The sequence below is a fragment of the Saccopteryx bilineata genome, chromosome 3 (assembly GCF_036850765.1).
Source record: "Saccopteryx bilineata isolate mSacBil1 chromosome 3, mSacBil1_pri_phased_curated, whole genome shotgun sequence".
In the NCBI taxonomy this organism is placed as follows: domain Eukaryota; kingdom Metazoa; phylum Chordata; class Mammalia; order Chiroptera; family Emballonuridae; genus Saccopteryx; species Saccopteryx bilineata.
This window is the reverse complement of record NC_089492.1, coordinates 266,404,943-266,418,573: the sequence shown is the minus strand read 5'-3', so window position 1 is coordinate 266,418,573 and position 13,631 is coordinate 266,404,943.

Below are 13,631 nucleotides of genomic sequence, written 5' to 3'. Positions count from 1 at the left end.
GCAATGCTAGATATCGGTGCCAAATTTAACAAAAAATGCAATTCTTAAATAATTGCGGTAAATAATTATTAAGTATAATTTCGTTTGACGTACCAAAATATCAACTGGGTGATTGGCATCGTCAAGTAAACTTTGTCCTGGGTTCACCGCGGAGCGTGCCGTTTACCACGGGGAACCCCGGACGTTTTAAAAACTCGCTAAACAACGCAGTTATTCTCACCTAATTGGCCCATTGCAACTTCTGTAGTGTTTCACATCATTCAGTTGGTGTTAATTTGAAATAAGTGTCAGTCAAAACTGTTGTAAAAGCTCATTGATTTAATAAATATACATATATATATTGTATAGATATAATTGGTAAGTATTTGATTTTATTTTTATCAATATTAAACTCTTTATTAAGTACTTCTTGCATCAGGGCTAGAAAGCAATAATATTTTATAAATATTATTGGGGCTATAATAGTGCCTGCACGACAGTTTTAATTTTAGAAGCATAACTTTCCAGAAAATTTTGTCAAGTGGAAAAAATATAGATACCTTTTGATTTGCAGTGGTAGTGTAGTAAATGTATTATATACATTTAAATAAAAATGAATTTTTAGTATATGTTTACTCTATGTCACATTGAATATATTTTAACACATATTTTAATATTAGTTTTTAATTGATCTTATTTTTATTTCTTATAGCCCATAGTAAAATGAGTGGTGCAAGCAAGAAAAAAACTCGTCAATATTTGGAGGAATATTTAAAATTTGGGTTCATACCCGCTGTTCACGATGAGCGGATTCCTTTTTGTCTTTTATGCCAGCAATGCTTGACCAACGAATCAATGAAACGAGGTCGTCTTGAGGTGCATTTGAAGGCGAAACATAGTGCTCATATTAATTCAGATTTGAGTTACTTTAAAACTTTAAAGAAAAATTTTGAAAAAAGAACAACATTAAAGTCTCTATTTACTGCTCATACTTCAACTAATAATCGTGTTCTTGAGGCTAGTTATCAAATTTCTTTATTCATCGCTAAAACTGGAGAAAATCACACTATAGGAGAGAATTTAATAAAACTGTCAATATCAGCATTTCTTAAAACGGTTCTTGAAAAAGATGACAAAGATGTAAAAGCTATGCCACTCAGTGACAATTCTGTTAGCAAAAGAATAGACGAAATGAGTGAGGATATTGAAAAACAACTTATTGAAAAGCTGAAAACAAGAAAATTCTCCTTGCAAATGGATGAATCAACTTTGAGAGACAGTGAGGCAGTATTGATAACTTACGTAAGATATATTGATAAAGGACATTTTGCTGAAGAAATGTTGTTCTGTAAAAGATTAGAAAGCACCACTACCTCCAAAGATATATATAATAAGCTAAAAAACTACTTACATGTCAATGATATACCAATGAAAAATATAACATTTTGTGCTGCAGGATGGTGCTCCCAATATGATGGGCAAGAAAAATGGCTGCTTAAAATTGATGAAAGATGCGAATCCAGAAATGATTCTTGTGCATTGTGTTATTCATAGGGAAAACTTGGTAGCTAAAAACATCTCGCCTGTTCTGAATGAAGTATTACATACAGTAATAAAGTGTGTTAATGCTATTAAAGCTAGTGCCAAATGTGAGCGTCTTTTCAAGCTATTTTGTGAAGAACAAAATGAAGACCATGTGAGACTTTTACTTCATACTGAAGTAAGATGGCTATCTAAAGGAAACTGTTTGAAAAGATTTATGGAACTGTTTGATACTCTTAGTGATTTTTTAAGCGACAAACCTGAAATGAAGTATCTGTTAACAATAGATGGTAAAGCATTTGTGAGTTATTTAGCCCATATCTTTGAAAAACTAAATATATTAAATAAGCAACTTCAAGGAACAAATAAAACTCTTGTCAATGCAAAAGCAAAGATATTTGGTTTCATTACCAATATTGAGTTATGTCAGAAACATATTAACAACAAAAACTTTAAACAGTTTCATTGGCTCCAAAAATGTGAAGTAACTGATACCGCTTTACTTGTTATTGTCAATCATTTGAATATTCTATCGGCTGATTTAAAAGAAAGATTTTCTGATTTAAAACAAATTGATTTCCCAACATGGATGATGCAGCCAATGTTAGTGGATTTGTCTGATATGTCAAATATGCAGTATCAAGAAGAACTCGCAGAATTGCAAAATGATGAATCAGTTAAAGCTTTATTTAATATCAAAGGAGCGATGGCATGGCTTTGTGAGGAAACAGAAATCAAATACCCAAATTCAACCAAATGTGCAAGAAAACTATTGCTACCATTTCCATCTTCATTTTTAGCTGAATGTGGATTTAGTGCTGTAAATGATTTACTGGTTAAAAAAAAGAAATCGGCTGGATATAATACAACGTGGAGACTTGAGACTAAAGCTAACCAAATTGGAACCTAATATAAAATCTCTGTGCAGCAAGCATCAAGCACAAGAATCACACTAAATTAAAATAATAAATTAATATAGAAAAATCTGTATTAAAATTATTTGGAATTTAAATTTCTGTTTTTCATTATATGTTTTGAAATTTTACTTACTGTGTTTTGTTAGCAATTTCATAGTGATTTCTTCCTAGAATCTATCATTTATGTTTATTAAGTGAACAAATCAATTTTTTAATGTTAAAAATTATGTATGTTACATAGAGGGGGATATAAAAATTTTAGAAAGGTTAAGGTGGGGCATGGCACAAAAAAGGTTGGGAAACACTGATCTAGACAAAGCAGTCCAGAGCTGGAGGGCAATGTGCTTCACAAAGTTGGTAAAAGACCCAGGTTCCTTCTGTCTTTCCTAACAAGTAGCTTTTTTGTGTGTGAGTGTGACAGAGACAGAGTTAGAGAGAGAGAGACAGACAGATAGGGACAGACAGACAGGAAGGGAGAGAGATGAGAAGCACCAATTCTTCATTGTGGCACCTTAGTTGTTCATTGATTGCTTTCTCATATGTGCCTTGACTAGGGGGCTACAGCAGACAGAGTGACCCTTTGCTTGAGCCAGCGACTTTGGGCTCAAACTGGTGAGCCTTGCTCATACCAGATGAGCCCATGCTCAAGCTGGTGACCTCGGCGTTTCAACCTTGGGTCCTCCGTGTCCCAGTCCGACGCTCTATCCACTGCGCCACCGCCTGGTCAGGCCCTAACAAGTAGCTTGATGGCTACAACAAAAGCTTCCATGGTTGCATGGCTAAGAATGGTACACTAGAGTCCACCACTGACTCTACATCCAGTGGAAAAGAGACAATATACTCTTTCCTTTGAAAGACACGCAGGAATGTTGTACATTTTATTCATTCTGCTCTTATTCCATTGGCCAGAAACTAGTCACATGGCCACACCTAGCTGCAAGGTAGGCTGGGAAGTGTAGGCAGCTCAGTGCTCAGCTAAAATTTCAATAAGAATTAAAAAAGAGGAGGCTGGAATTTAGAGAGACAATCAGCAATTTCTTCCAAAGCTGGAATGTTAGCTTCCTAGGGTGAAAGACACATATGGAAAATCCAGGGAAAGGGCATGGGGGGGGGGTTTAAAAAAGAAAATCAAACATTTAGTGGCTATTAATCATTACCTTCATTACATTACCACCAAATATTTGAATGTGGACACCATGTGTTTTTTAAAAAATTTCCCATTGATTTGAAAAAGGAAGGGGAGAGTGGGAGAAGAAATAGCTTGTTGTTCCATTTGGTTGTTCTGTTTAGCTGTGCACCGACCAGGAATCGAACAGTGACCTTGGGGCACTGAGACAGCACTCCATCCATTGAGCCACTCAGCTAGGGCATTTTTAATGAGAGAGAGAGAGAAAGAGAGAGAGAGAGAGAGAGAGAGAGAGAAATAGACAGGGAGAGAGATGGGAAACATCAACTCATAGTTGCATCACTTTAATTGTTCATTGATTGTTTCTCCTATATGCCTTGACTGTGGGTGGGGTTGAGGGTGGGGGTGGGAGAGCTCCAGCCGAGCCAGTGACTCCTTGTTCAAGCCAGTGATCTTGGGTTCAAGCTAGTGACCTTGGACTTCAAGCCAGCAACCTTTGGGCTCAAGCCAGTGACCATGGGGTCATGTCTATGATCCCACGCTCAAGCTGGTGACCCCCACTCAAACTGGCGAGCCTGCACTCAAGCCAGCGACCTCTGGGTTTTACACCTGAGTCCTCAGTGTCCCAGGCTGGCACTCTATCCACTGCACCACTGCCTGGTCAGGCTGGGGCCATACTTTTTATTCTGATGTCACTTGGCTACCCCATTACTAAAGGATTTACACCAACCACTTTCCTTCCACATAGTCCCCAAATGCATGCCATTCCACCTTTGTCTTATCACATTCTCCCTTCCTGTCCCTCTCAGGAGCAAAACCAACCTCCTCAATTCACTTGCAGTGGTTATTCAAGCCATAGTTATGCCCCTAGTGTTTTACCTTCTACTTAAGGATGACTATCAAGATAGTCTCCCAAAGCCTGACCTGTGCTGGTGCAGTGGATGAGCGTTGACCTGGAAATGCTGAGGTTGCTGGTTCGGGGTCCTGGGCTTGCCTGGTCAGGGCACATGTGGGAGTTGATGCTTCCTGCTCCCCCTGCCTTCTCTCTCTCTCTCTCTCTCTCTCTCTCTCTCTCTCCTTGTCTCCCTCCTCTCTAAAATGAAGAATTAAAAACAAATAAAAAACTTTAAAAAAATAAAAATAATTAAAAGAAAATTCTTTAAAAAAAAAAAGATAGTCTCCCAAAGACATATTTCCTTAAAAATTTTGTTAAAATGTTCAGCACTTTATTTTATTTTTTTGCATTTTTCCGAAGTTGGAAACGGCGTGGCAGTCAGACAGACTCCCGCATGCGCCTGACCAGGATCCACCGGCACGCCCACCAGGGGGCGATGCTCTGCCTATCCAGGCATCCCTCTGTTGCGACCAGAGCCACTCTAGCGCCTGAGGCAGAGGCCATCTGGATCCATCCCCAGCGCCCGGGCCATCTTTGCTCCAATGGAGCCTTGGCTGTGTGAGGGGAAGAGAGAGACAGAGAGGAAGGAGAGGGGGAGGGGTGGAGAAGCAAATGGGCACCTCTCCTGTGTGCCCTGGCCGGGAATCGAACTGGGGACTTCCGCACGCCAGGCCGATGCTCTACCACTGAGCCAACCGGCCAGGGCTGTTCAGCACTTTTTACACTAAGTACAACCTTCCCACCAACAGAGAAGTTAAAATTTTCTTGTGTCTGGCACTCCTCAAATATTTCTTTACATGAGAACCAGGAATATAAGCTGAAAACCATTGTTTTTTATTTTTATTTTTTATTGATTTTAGAAAGAGAGAGACGGGAAGGGAAAGAGTGAAGGAGGAAGAGATAAGAAGCATCACCTTGTAGTTGCTTCACTTTTCAGTTGCTCATTGATTGCTTCTCATATTTGCCCTGACTGGGGATCTCAAGCTGAGCCAGTGACACCTTGTTCAGGCCAGCAGCCCTGGGCTTCAAGCCAGCGACCTTGGGATCATGTCGATGATCTCACACTCAAGCCAATATGATGACTCTGCGTTCAAGCTGGCAAGCCCACGCTCAAGCTGGCGACCTCAAGGCTTTGAACCGGGACCTCAGAGTTCCGGATCGACATCCTATCCACTGTGCTACCACCAGTCAGGCTGAAAACCAGTGTTTACATCTGTCTCCTTGGACCCATGTAAGACAGTAACACTGGAAAAGTTTGTTCTCGGGGGTGCTTTTGGTTTTTCCCTACACTCTTCCTCTCTTCCTCAGCCTCTCTTCTTCTTCCTCTTCCTTCACTGGCACTCCTAAGCCATCCTCCTGCCTCTGCTTTCTCTAAATAATTCATGAACCACATTTGACTAAGGCATGAATAACAGTGGGACATCTAGACATCTTAACAGGTACTCAATGCTGAAAGTCCAAGAGGTGAATATCTAAATGGGAGAATTTCAGGTATCTCATCCTTCTCTGGGGAAACTTTTTATCTTCCATGCATTGTATACAACTCTTTCACATAAGTCAGTGTATGGAATCCTCACATTGATTAGAAGTGGCATTATAATCCTTATTTTATGATTATAATTATACTTTTTTAAAATTTTATTTATTCATTTTTAGAGAGGAGAGAGAGAGAGAAACAGAGAGAGAGAAGGGGGAGGAGCAGGAAGCATCAACTCCCATATGTGCCTTGACCAGGCAAGCCCAGGGTTTCAAACCGGCGACCTCAGCATTTCCAGGTCGACGCTTTATCCACTGCGCCACCACAGGTCAGGCCCTTATTTTATGATTAAATTAAGCTCAGAGAGATGTAACAGTTTGAATCCAGATCTGACTGGTTTCCCAAATCTGTACTGTTTCTACAATAGCAGCTGTGAATATTTGCCTGAAGAAAATAAATAAATAAATAAGAATTATCTCAATGGGACCAAATCTTCTCTGGAATTACCCCCAGACAGATCTTGGATGAGAATCAGCAACATAGGAAGTGGTTGCAAGAGAGGGGTAAATTCTGTACCCAGCCACTTTACAGTATTTCTCAAGAAGTGGTCTGTAGTTAAAATGATCAAAGGCCTCAATCAAAATGTGGTCTCCTGAATTCCTTCCCGAACTACTGATTGCAATCTCCAGGAACACAGTCCTGGACTCTGCATTTTAAACAAGACTCTCCAAAGCATACCAAGTTTGTAAATCACAGCTTTAATGAATAAACAGGAAAGAAAGAGCTGTCATCCTTTCTACAACTGCCCATATTGTTGTAATTTTATAGCTAGTTAGTGTTAATGTAGGTAGGTAGCTAAATATTAATAAGGAAGGAGAGTAAAGAGAATCAGACATTAAATTTAATAAAACCGGAAAACCTGTTGTTAGCAGTCTTGTCAATGGCTGGGAACCAGAAGGGCCAGGATTCGGTCTTCTTATTCATTTAACAATTATTTATTGCATGCTTTCAAATGTGCCAGGCATAGGAAAGCAAACACATCACTTTTGAAATGTGATAAAAGAGAGGGCAAAAAACTGGAGGCAGGGGGGTAGATTTGAAAGCAATGGTCAAGAAGAAATTGAGAATGTAATCTGAATGGCCAATCACTCACATAGACTCTCAGTGTCTTCAGAGAAGTAGCTGCAATAATCTGGGTCTGCACAGGAGTTGCTGGTTTACCTGTGTGCTCTCATGTTACAGAATTGCATCATGCATACCCAGATATGCTGGTCAAAGATGGAGAAGAGCAAGAACCATTTCTCCTCTGTTTCCAGGGGAGAAGGCAGATCTTGAGATTTTATCTTGCTAGGGAGTGCTCTATGTCTATATACTTAGCAAATCCAGGTTTTGTAAGACCTGGGCTCTTACTAAAAATTCTGGAGGCTCTCTCCAAGAAAAAGAATACAGAATTTTAAATACAGTATTAAGTATGAAAAATGGATATTTGTTTAGAAAGAGAAAAGAAATCAAGACAAATTATTGAAGACTCAGAGATTCAGATCTCTCTTTTCTAAGATCTTGAGACAGTTCTCTAGAAACGCTTACACAGAAATAGTTAATTGAAAACTGCTTCTCCTCATCTCCCAGACTACAACTCCCAGCAATTCCCATTTCTCACAGGGCCCCCTGCAAGTGAGGAGGCCCTGAAACATAAGCCTCATTAACTTCACAATAAATCCATACTTCTGCCCTGGCCAAATAGCTCAGTTGCTTAGAGCAGTGGTCCCCAACCCCCAGGCCGCAGACCGGTACTGGTCCTTTCTCTGCAGAGAAAGAATAAATAACTTACATTATTTCCGTTTTATTTATATTTAAGTCTGAATGATGTTTTATTTTTTAAAAATGACCAGATTCCCTCTGTTATATCCGTCTAAGACTCACTCTTGACGCTTGTCTCTTAAGTTCGACAATTATGTTTTAAAATACCACAGTTTTTATGCCAGTCGCATAATTTTATTTTGTGCGTTTATCCGTCCCACCCTAAAGGCTGGTCCGTGAAAATATTTTCTGACATTAAACCGGTCCGTGGCCCAAAAAAGGTTGGGGACCACTGGGTTAGAGCATCTTCCCAAAGTACACAGGTTGCTGGTTTGACCCCTGATCAGGACTCACACAGGAACAGATTGATGTTGCTGTCTCTCTCTCTCTTTTCCTCTTGCTAAAATCAATAAATAAAAAAAAATTTTAAATCCTTCCTTCCTTCTTTCCTCATAGCTCAAAGTACTAATCTTTGCTCCAGTGACCTTTGCTGTAACCTAGCTCCAGTAAATATGCACAAGTTCAGTTGTTAAACTGATCTAGCTGGGACACAGTCCTGACAGAATAATTTCTGATGATGGTCATGCCTAGGGGGAGAAAATGGATTTTGGGAGAGAGTTACCCCACCCCATTTGCCCTGGGGAATCTGGACACAGCAAGAGGCCTGGGAGGATTCCACTATAGCTCTCTATTTGCTTCAGCCTGGCAGTGCAAACTGGATAATAAACTTCTTTTGGCTTGAACTTATTAATTCAATTATTTTAAATTTTATTATCCTTAAAATGATCTCTCTCCTGCTATTCAGAAATTCTCACTGATTGTGACTTTGTGTAAGTAATACACATCAGGAAAGAGAATAAATAATTTCTTAGGAAATTCAATTTGTTTAGTAGATAAGCTGGTAGCCAAGGGAGGGGCCTTAGTAGTGAAAATGTTAAGACGTACTGGTCCGGTTCAAGCTTCTTACTTCACAGAGGCTAAACCTGAGGCCAGAGAAAGAGATGTGTTCAAAACCACATAGGCAGGCAGTAGCAGAGCCAAAATAGAACTTCTGGTTCAGGCTTTTTTTTTATCAAACAACCTTCCCATCTCCAAAATCTTGGTTTCTAATAGATGGCAGAGGAATGACTCAGGAAACAAACAACAATAACCTCTTGTAAAATTGGATTTGGAGCTGCTGCAACCTGGTGGGAAGATGATGAGCAAGGCTAGTTCTCTGCTGAGAAAAGTGAAAATCAGCCTACTACTGCTGGAGAGCTATTTAGCAGCCAGTATCAAAAACTTTGAATATATGTATACATCTGACCTTGAAATTTTACATTTTGGTATTTATTGTTAAGAATACTTAGAAATGATGCCTGACCAGGTGGTGGCGCAGTGGATAGAGCGTCGGACTGGGATGCGGAAGGACCCAGGTTCGAGACCCCGAGGTCGCCAGCTTGAGCGCGGGCTCATCTGGCTTGAGCAAAGAGCTCGCCAGCTTGGACCCAAGGTCGCTGGCTCCAGCAGGGGGTTACTTGGTCTGCTGAAGGCCCACGGTCAAGGCACATGTGAGAAAGCAATCAATGAACAACTAAGAAGTCGCAACGCGCACAACGAGAAACTGATGATTGATGCTTCTCATCTCTCTCCGTTCCTGTCTGTCTGTCCCTGTCTATCTCTGCCTCTGTAAAAAAAAAAAAAAAAAGAATACTTAGAAATGAGTACAAAGATATATTCATATATGTATAGATATGTGTATTCACAAACACACACATATTTATTGAGACATTATTTATTAACATAAAATTTTTATACATACAAGTAATTAAAAGGCCAGTATAGCAGGCTTATCATGAAACCTAGTGATCCTTTATCTACCAGTCCCCACCCACTAGTTTCACTCTCCAGATTGTCCTCTAAGTTACCTATATTTTTTTCTCATATCAAAAATCATATCTCAGCCCTGGCTGGTTGGCTCAGCAGTAGAGTGTCAGCCTGGCACGTGGAAGTCCCAGGTTTGATTCCCAGTCGGGGCACATAGGAGAAGTGACCATCTGCTTCTCCACCCCTCCCCTTTCTCTCTCTCTCACCTTCCTGCAGCCATGGCTCGAATGGTTTGAGCAAGTTGGCCCTGGGCACTGAAATAACTGGGTTGCTGTGCAAGAGAGCAGCAGCCCCAATAGGCAGAGCATAGCCCAGTAGGGGGCTTACTGTGTGGATTCTGGTTGGGATGCATGCAGGAGCCTGTCTGTCTGCCTCCCTGCCTCTCACTTAAAAAAAAAAAAAAGCATACCTCATTTTATTGTGCTTTCTTTATTGTGCTTTCCAGATGTTGCATTTTTTGAAAATTAAAGGTAAAACCCTCCAACAGCAAATAGATTACAACTTGCTTTATTGAGATACTTGCTTTATTGTGGTGATCTGAAACTGAACCCACAATATCTCCCAAGTATGCCTATATCTTCATGTGTCTTCTTTTTGGGTTTTTTGTTTGTTTGTTACAGGGACAGAGAGAGAGTCAGAGAGAAGGATAGATAGGGACAGACAGACAGGAACGGAGAGAGATGAGAAGCATCAATCATCAGTTTTTCGTTGCGACACCTTAGTTGTTCATTGATTGCTTCCTCATATGTGCCTTGACCATGGGCCTTCAGCAGACCAACTAACCCCTTGCTCGAGCCAGCAACCTTGAGCTCAAGCTGGTGAGCTGTTTTTTTGCTCAAGGCAGATGAGCCTGCGCTCAAACTGGCAACCTCGGGGTCTCGAACCTGGGTCCGCTGCAGCCCAGTCCAACGCTCTATCTACTGCGCCAATGCCTGGTCAAGCTCTTCATGTGTCTTAATCATATACTCATACTGCTATTTCTTGATTTTTTTTATATTCAGACATTATTCATTGATTTCCTATATGGTGAGGATTTAGATCCTTATACTCACTGTTTCCACTTCCTCTCTTCATTCTCCCAGTATTACAATCGTTTGTTAAATCAGTAATCTGTATTTGCATTATTATGATTTCATAAGCATTATTCACCTGTTACATGGTATATACTATGATTGCTTTGCTTTTGCATTTGCTTAATTTTCAATATTCATAAAATGAACTTACTTAGTGTGTTCCATGAGATATATTGAAAGACATCTATATGTCTTTCAATATTATTATTATTATTATTATTATTATTATTATTTTGTATTTTTTTCCTGAAGTTGGAAACGGGAGGCAGTCAGACAGACTCCCGCATGTGCCTGACCGGATCCACCCGGCATGCCCACCAGAGGGTGATGCTCTGCCCATCTGGGGTGCCGCTCTGTTGCAACCAGAGCCATTCCAGCACCTGGGGCAGAGGCCATAAAGCCATCCTCAGCGCCTGGGCCAACTTTGCTCCAATGGAGTCTTAGCTGTGGGAGGGGAAGAGAGAGACAGAGAGGAAGGAGAGGGGGAGGGGTGGAGAAGCAGATGGGCGCCTCTCCTGTGTGCCCTGGCTGGGAATAGAACCCGGGACTCCTGAACGCCAGGCCGACGCTCTACCACTGAGCCAACTGGCCAGGGCCTCAATATTATTTTTCAACTGGTCAAAGATATCAGATATTCAATCAATTTCATTTTTTCCCTTAGACCTTTCTGTTCCAGAACCTTCTGTTGCTCTGTTCTGGAGTAAGGGCTGGATTTCTAGATCTGACACAAGCTATTACCATAGAACATCTTTCTTTTTTTTTTAAACAAAGACAGCCATTTTCAATTTTTTTTATTTATTGCTTTTTTTATTTTTTGTTTTTAGTTAGAGAGAGAGAGAGAGGAAGACAGGACAGGAAGAGAGAGAGATGAGAAGTATCAATTCATTGAAGCATCGTAGTTGTTCATTGATTGCTTTCTCATATGTGCCTTGACCAGGGGGCTCCAGCTGAGCCAGTGATTCCTTGCTCAAGCCAGTGACCCCTTTCCTCAAGCTTGCAAATGTGGACTCAAGCCAGCAACTCCTTTCCTCAAGTTTGCGACTGTGGGCTCCAGCCAGCAAACTTGGGCTTCAAGTTAGCAACCATGGGGTCATGTCTATGATCCTGTACTCAAGGCTGTGAGCCTGTGCATAAACCGATGACTTCAGGGTTTTGAGCCTGGGTCGTCAGCATTCCAGGTCAATGCTCTATCTACTGCACCACCGCCTGTCAGGCTATTTATTGATTTTTTAGATAGAGGAACGAGGAGAGAGAGACATCGATTTGTTGTTCCATCCATTTATGCATTCATTGGTTGATTCTTGCATGTGCCCTGACCAGGGACAGAACCCACAACCTTGACATGTACAAATAACTCTGTAACCAACTGAGCTTCCCAGCCAGGGTGTCATAGGGCTTCTTTACATCATTTTTCTGTGTTGTGTCTTCTATTTCCTTTATCATATTTCATTCTCTTTCTAGATTTATTCCCTAATTTTACTGGAGCACAGGCTCCAGTAGTTTCTCTATTAAGAGGACATGTAAGATAAATCTACTAAGTCCTTCCAGATTGGAAATATCTTAATTTTATTCTAACACAATAATATGTCTGGGTGAAGAAAACTAGGTTGAAAACCCACTTTTTCCCCTCAGAATTTGGAAAGGCTCCATTGTCTTCTAGCTTCCAAAGTTACATTCCAATTTCAGGATGTCATTTGTTTTTCCCCCTCTCTGGAAACTTCCAGGAATTTCTTTTTATAGTTTGTAGTTTGAAATTTTAAGATGATGTGCCTTTGGGTGAACCTCCTTTCATTCATTGTGCTAGGAAATTTAGTAGGCTTTTCTAATCTGTAGAAAATTTCTCTTAACATAAAACATATATAAAATACCAGCTGTGAATGGATTCCTTCTTAACACAAAAATATTAATAATATAGTTTGATTCTCTTAAAATTTTCTCTATTAAATTATAAAACTTCCCAGAGTTACAAAATGTAGACCAGGAAGAGAAATATTTGATGAGATGATGAATAATCACAGAATATTGAACTTGTTTTAAATTACATCAATGACTCATTAACTTCAAGTAGAGTATAACACAGCCCATGTTAAATATACACATTTCTTAAATTTACTTTCTCACCTTCTACTCATGTTAATTAACTGATAAACTGAATTTCTTGGTTCTTGATATATGTTTATGTCATTTCTTCTTAGTTCTTTTTTTTTTAAGCAAGATAGAGAGAGAGAGGGAGGGAGGGATAGACAGGGACAGACAGACAGGAAGGGAGAGAGATGGGAAGCATCAATTCTTTCTTGTGGCGTATTAGCTGTTCATTGCTTGCTTTCTCATATGTGCCTTGACTGGGGGGCTCCAGCTGAGCCAGTGACTTCTTGCTTAAGCCAGTAACCTTGGGCTCAAGCCAGCAACCTTTGGGTTCATCCCATGCTCAAGCCAGCAAGCCCACGCTCAAGCCAGACAAATCCACACTCAAGCCGACAATCTCGGGGTTTTAAACCTGGGTTTTCTGCATCCCAGGTTGATGCCCTATCCACTGTGTCACCGCCTGGTCAAGCTTTAGTTCTTAAAACCATTGCATCTGATAGAATCCTAGGATATGTTAATAATGTCTCCCATTTAAAATTTTGAGTTTTAAAGACTTTAGAACTCGAAGAAATCTTAGAATCTTGCATTCTTATGTATTCCTAGAGCGAGGCAATTAATTTTTTGAATATTTTTAATGATATCTCATTTAATTTTGAATAATTCATAGATTTTGTCTGATTTGCAGCTATAGACTAAAAGATTACTCAATTCACTTTTGAGTGTCCAAGATTCTCTGGGAAAGCCTAAAAAGATTCGTGGGCCCAAACCTGCATGAGGAAAGTCAGAACACCATGGAAGAAGATTAGATTTCCCTTGGGACAAAGGATTTACTGTAGGTGTTCTAACAGTTAGGACATCATAATCCTAGTAT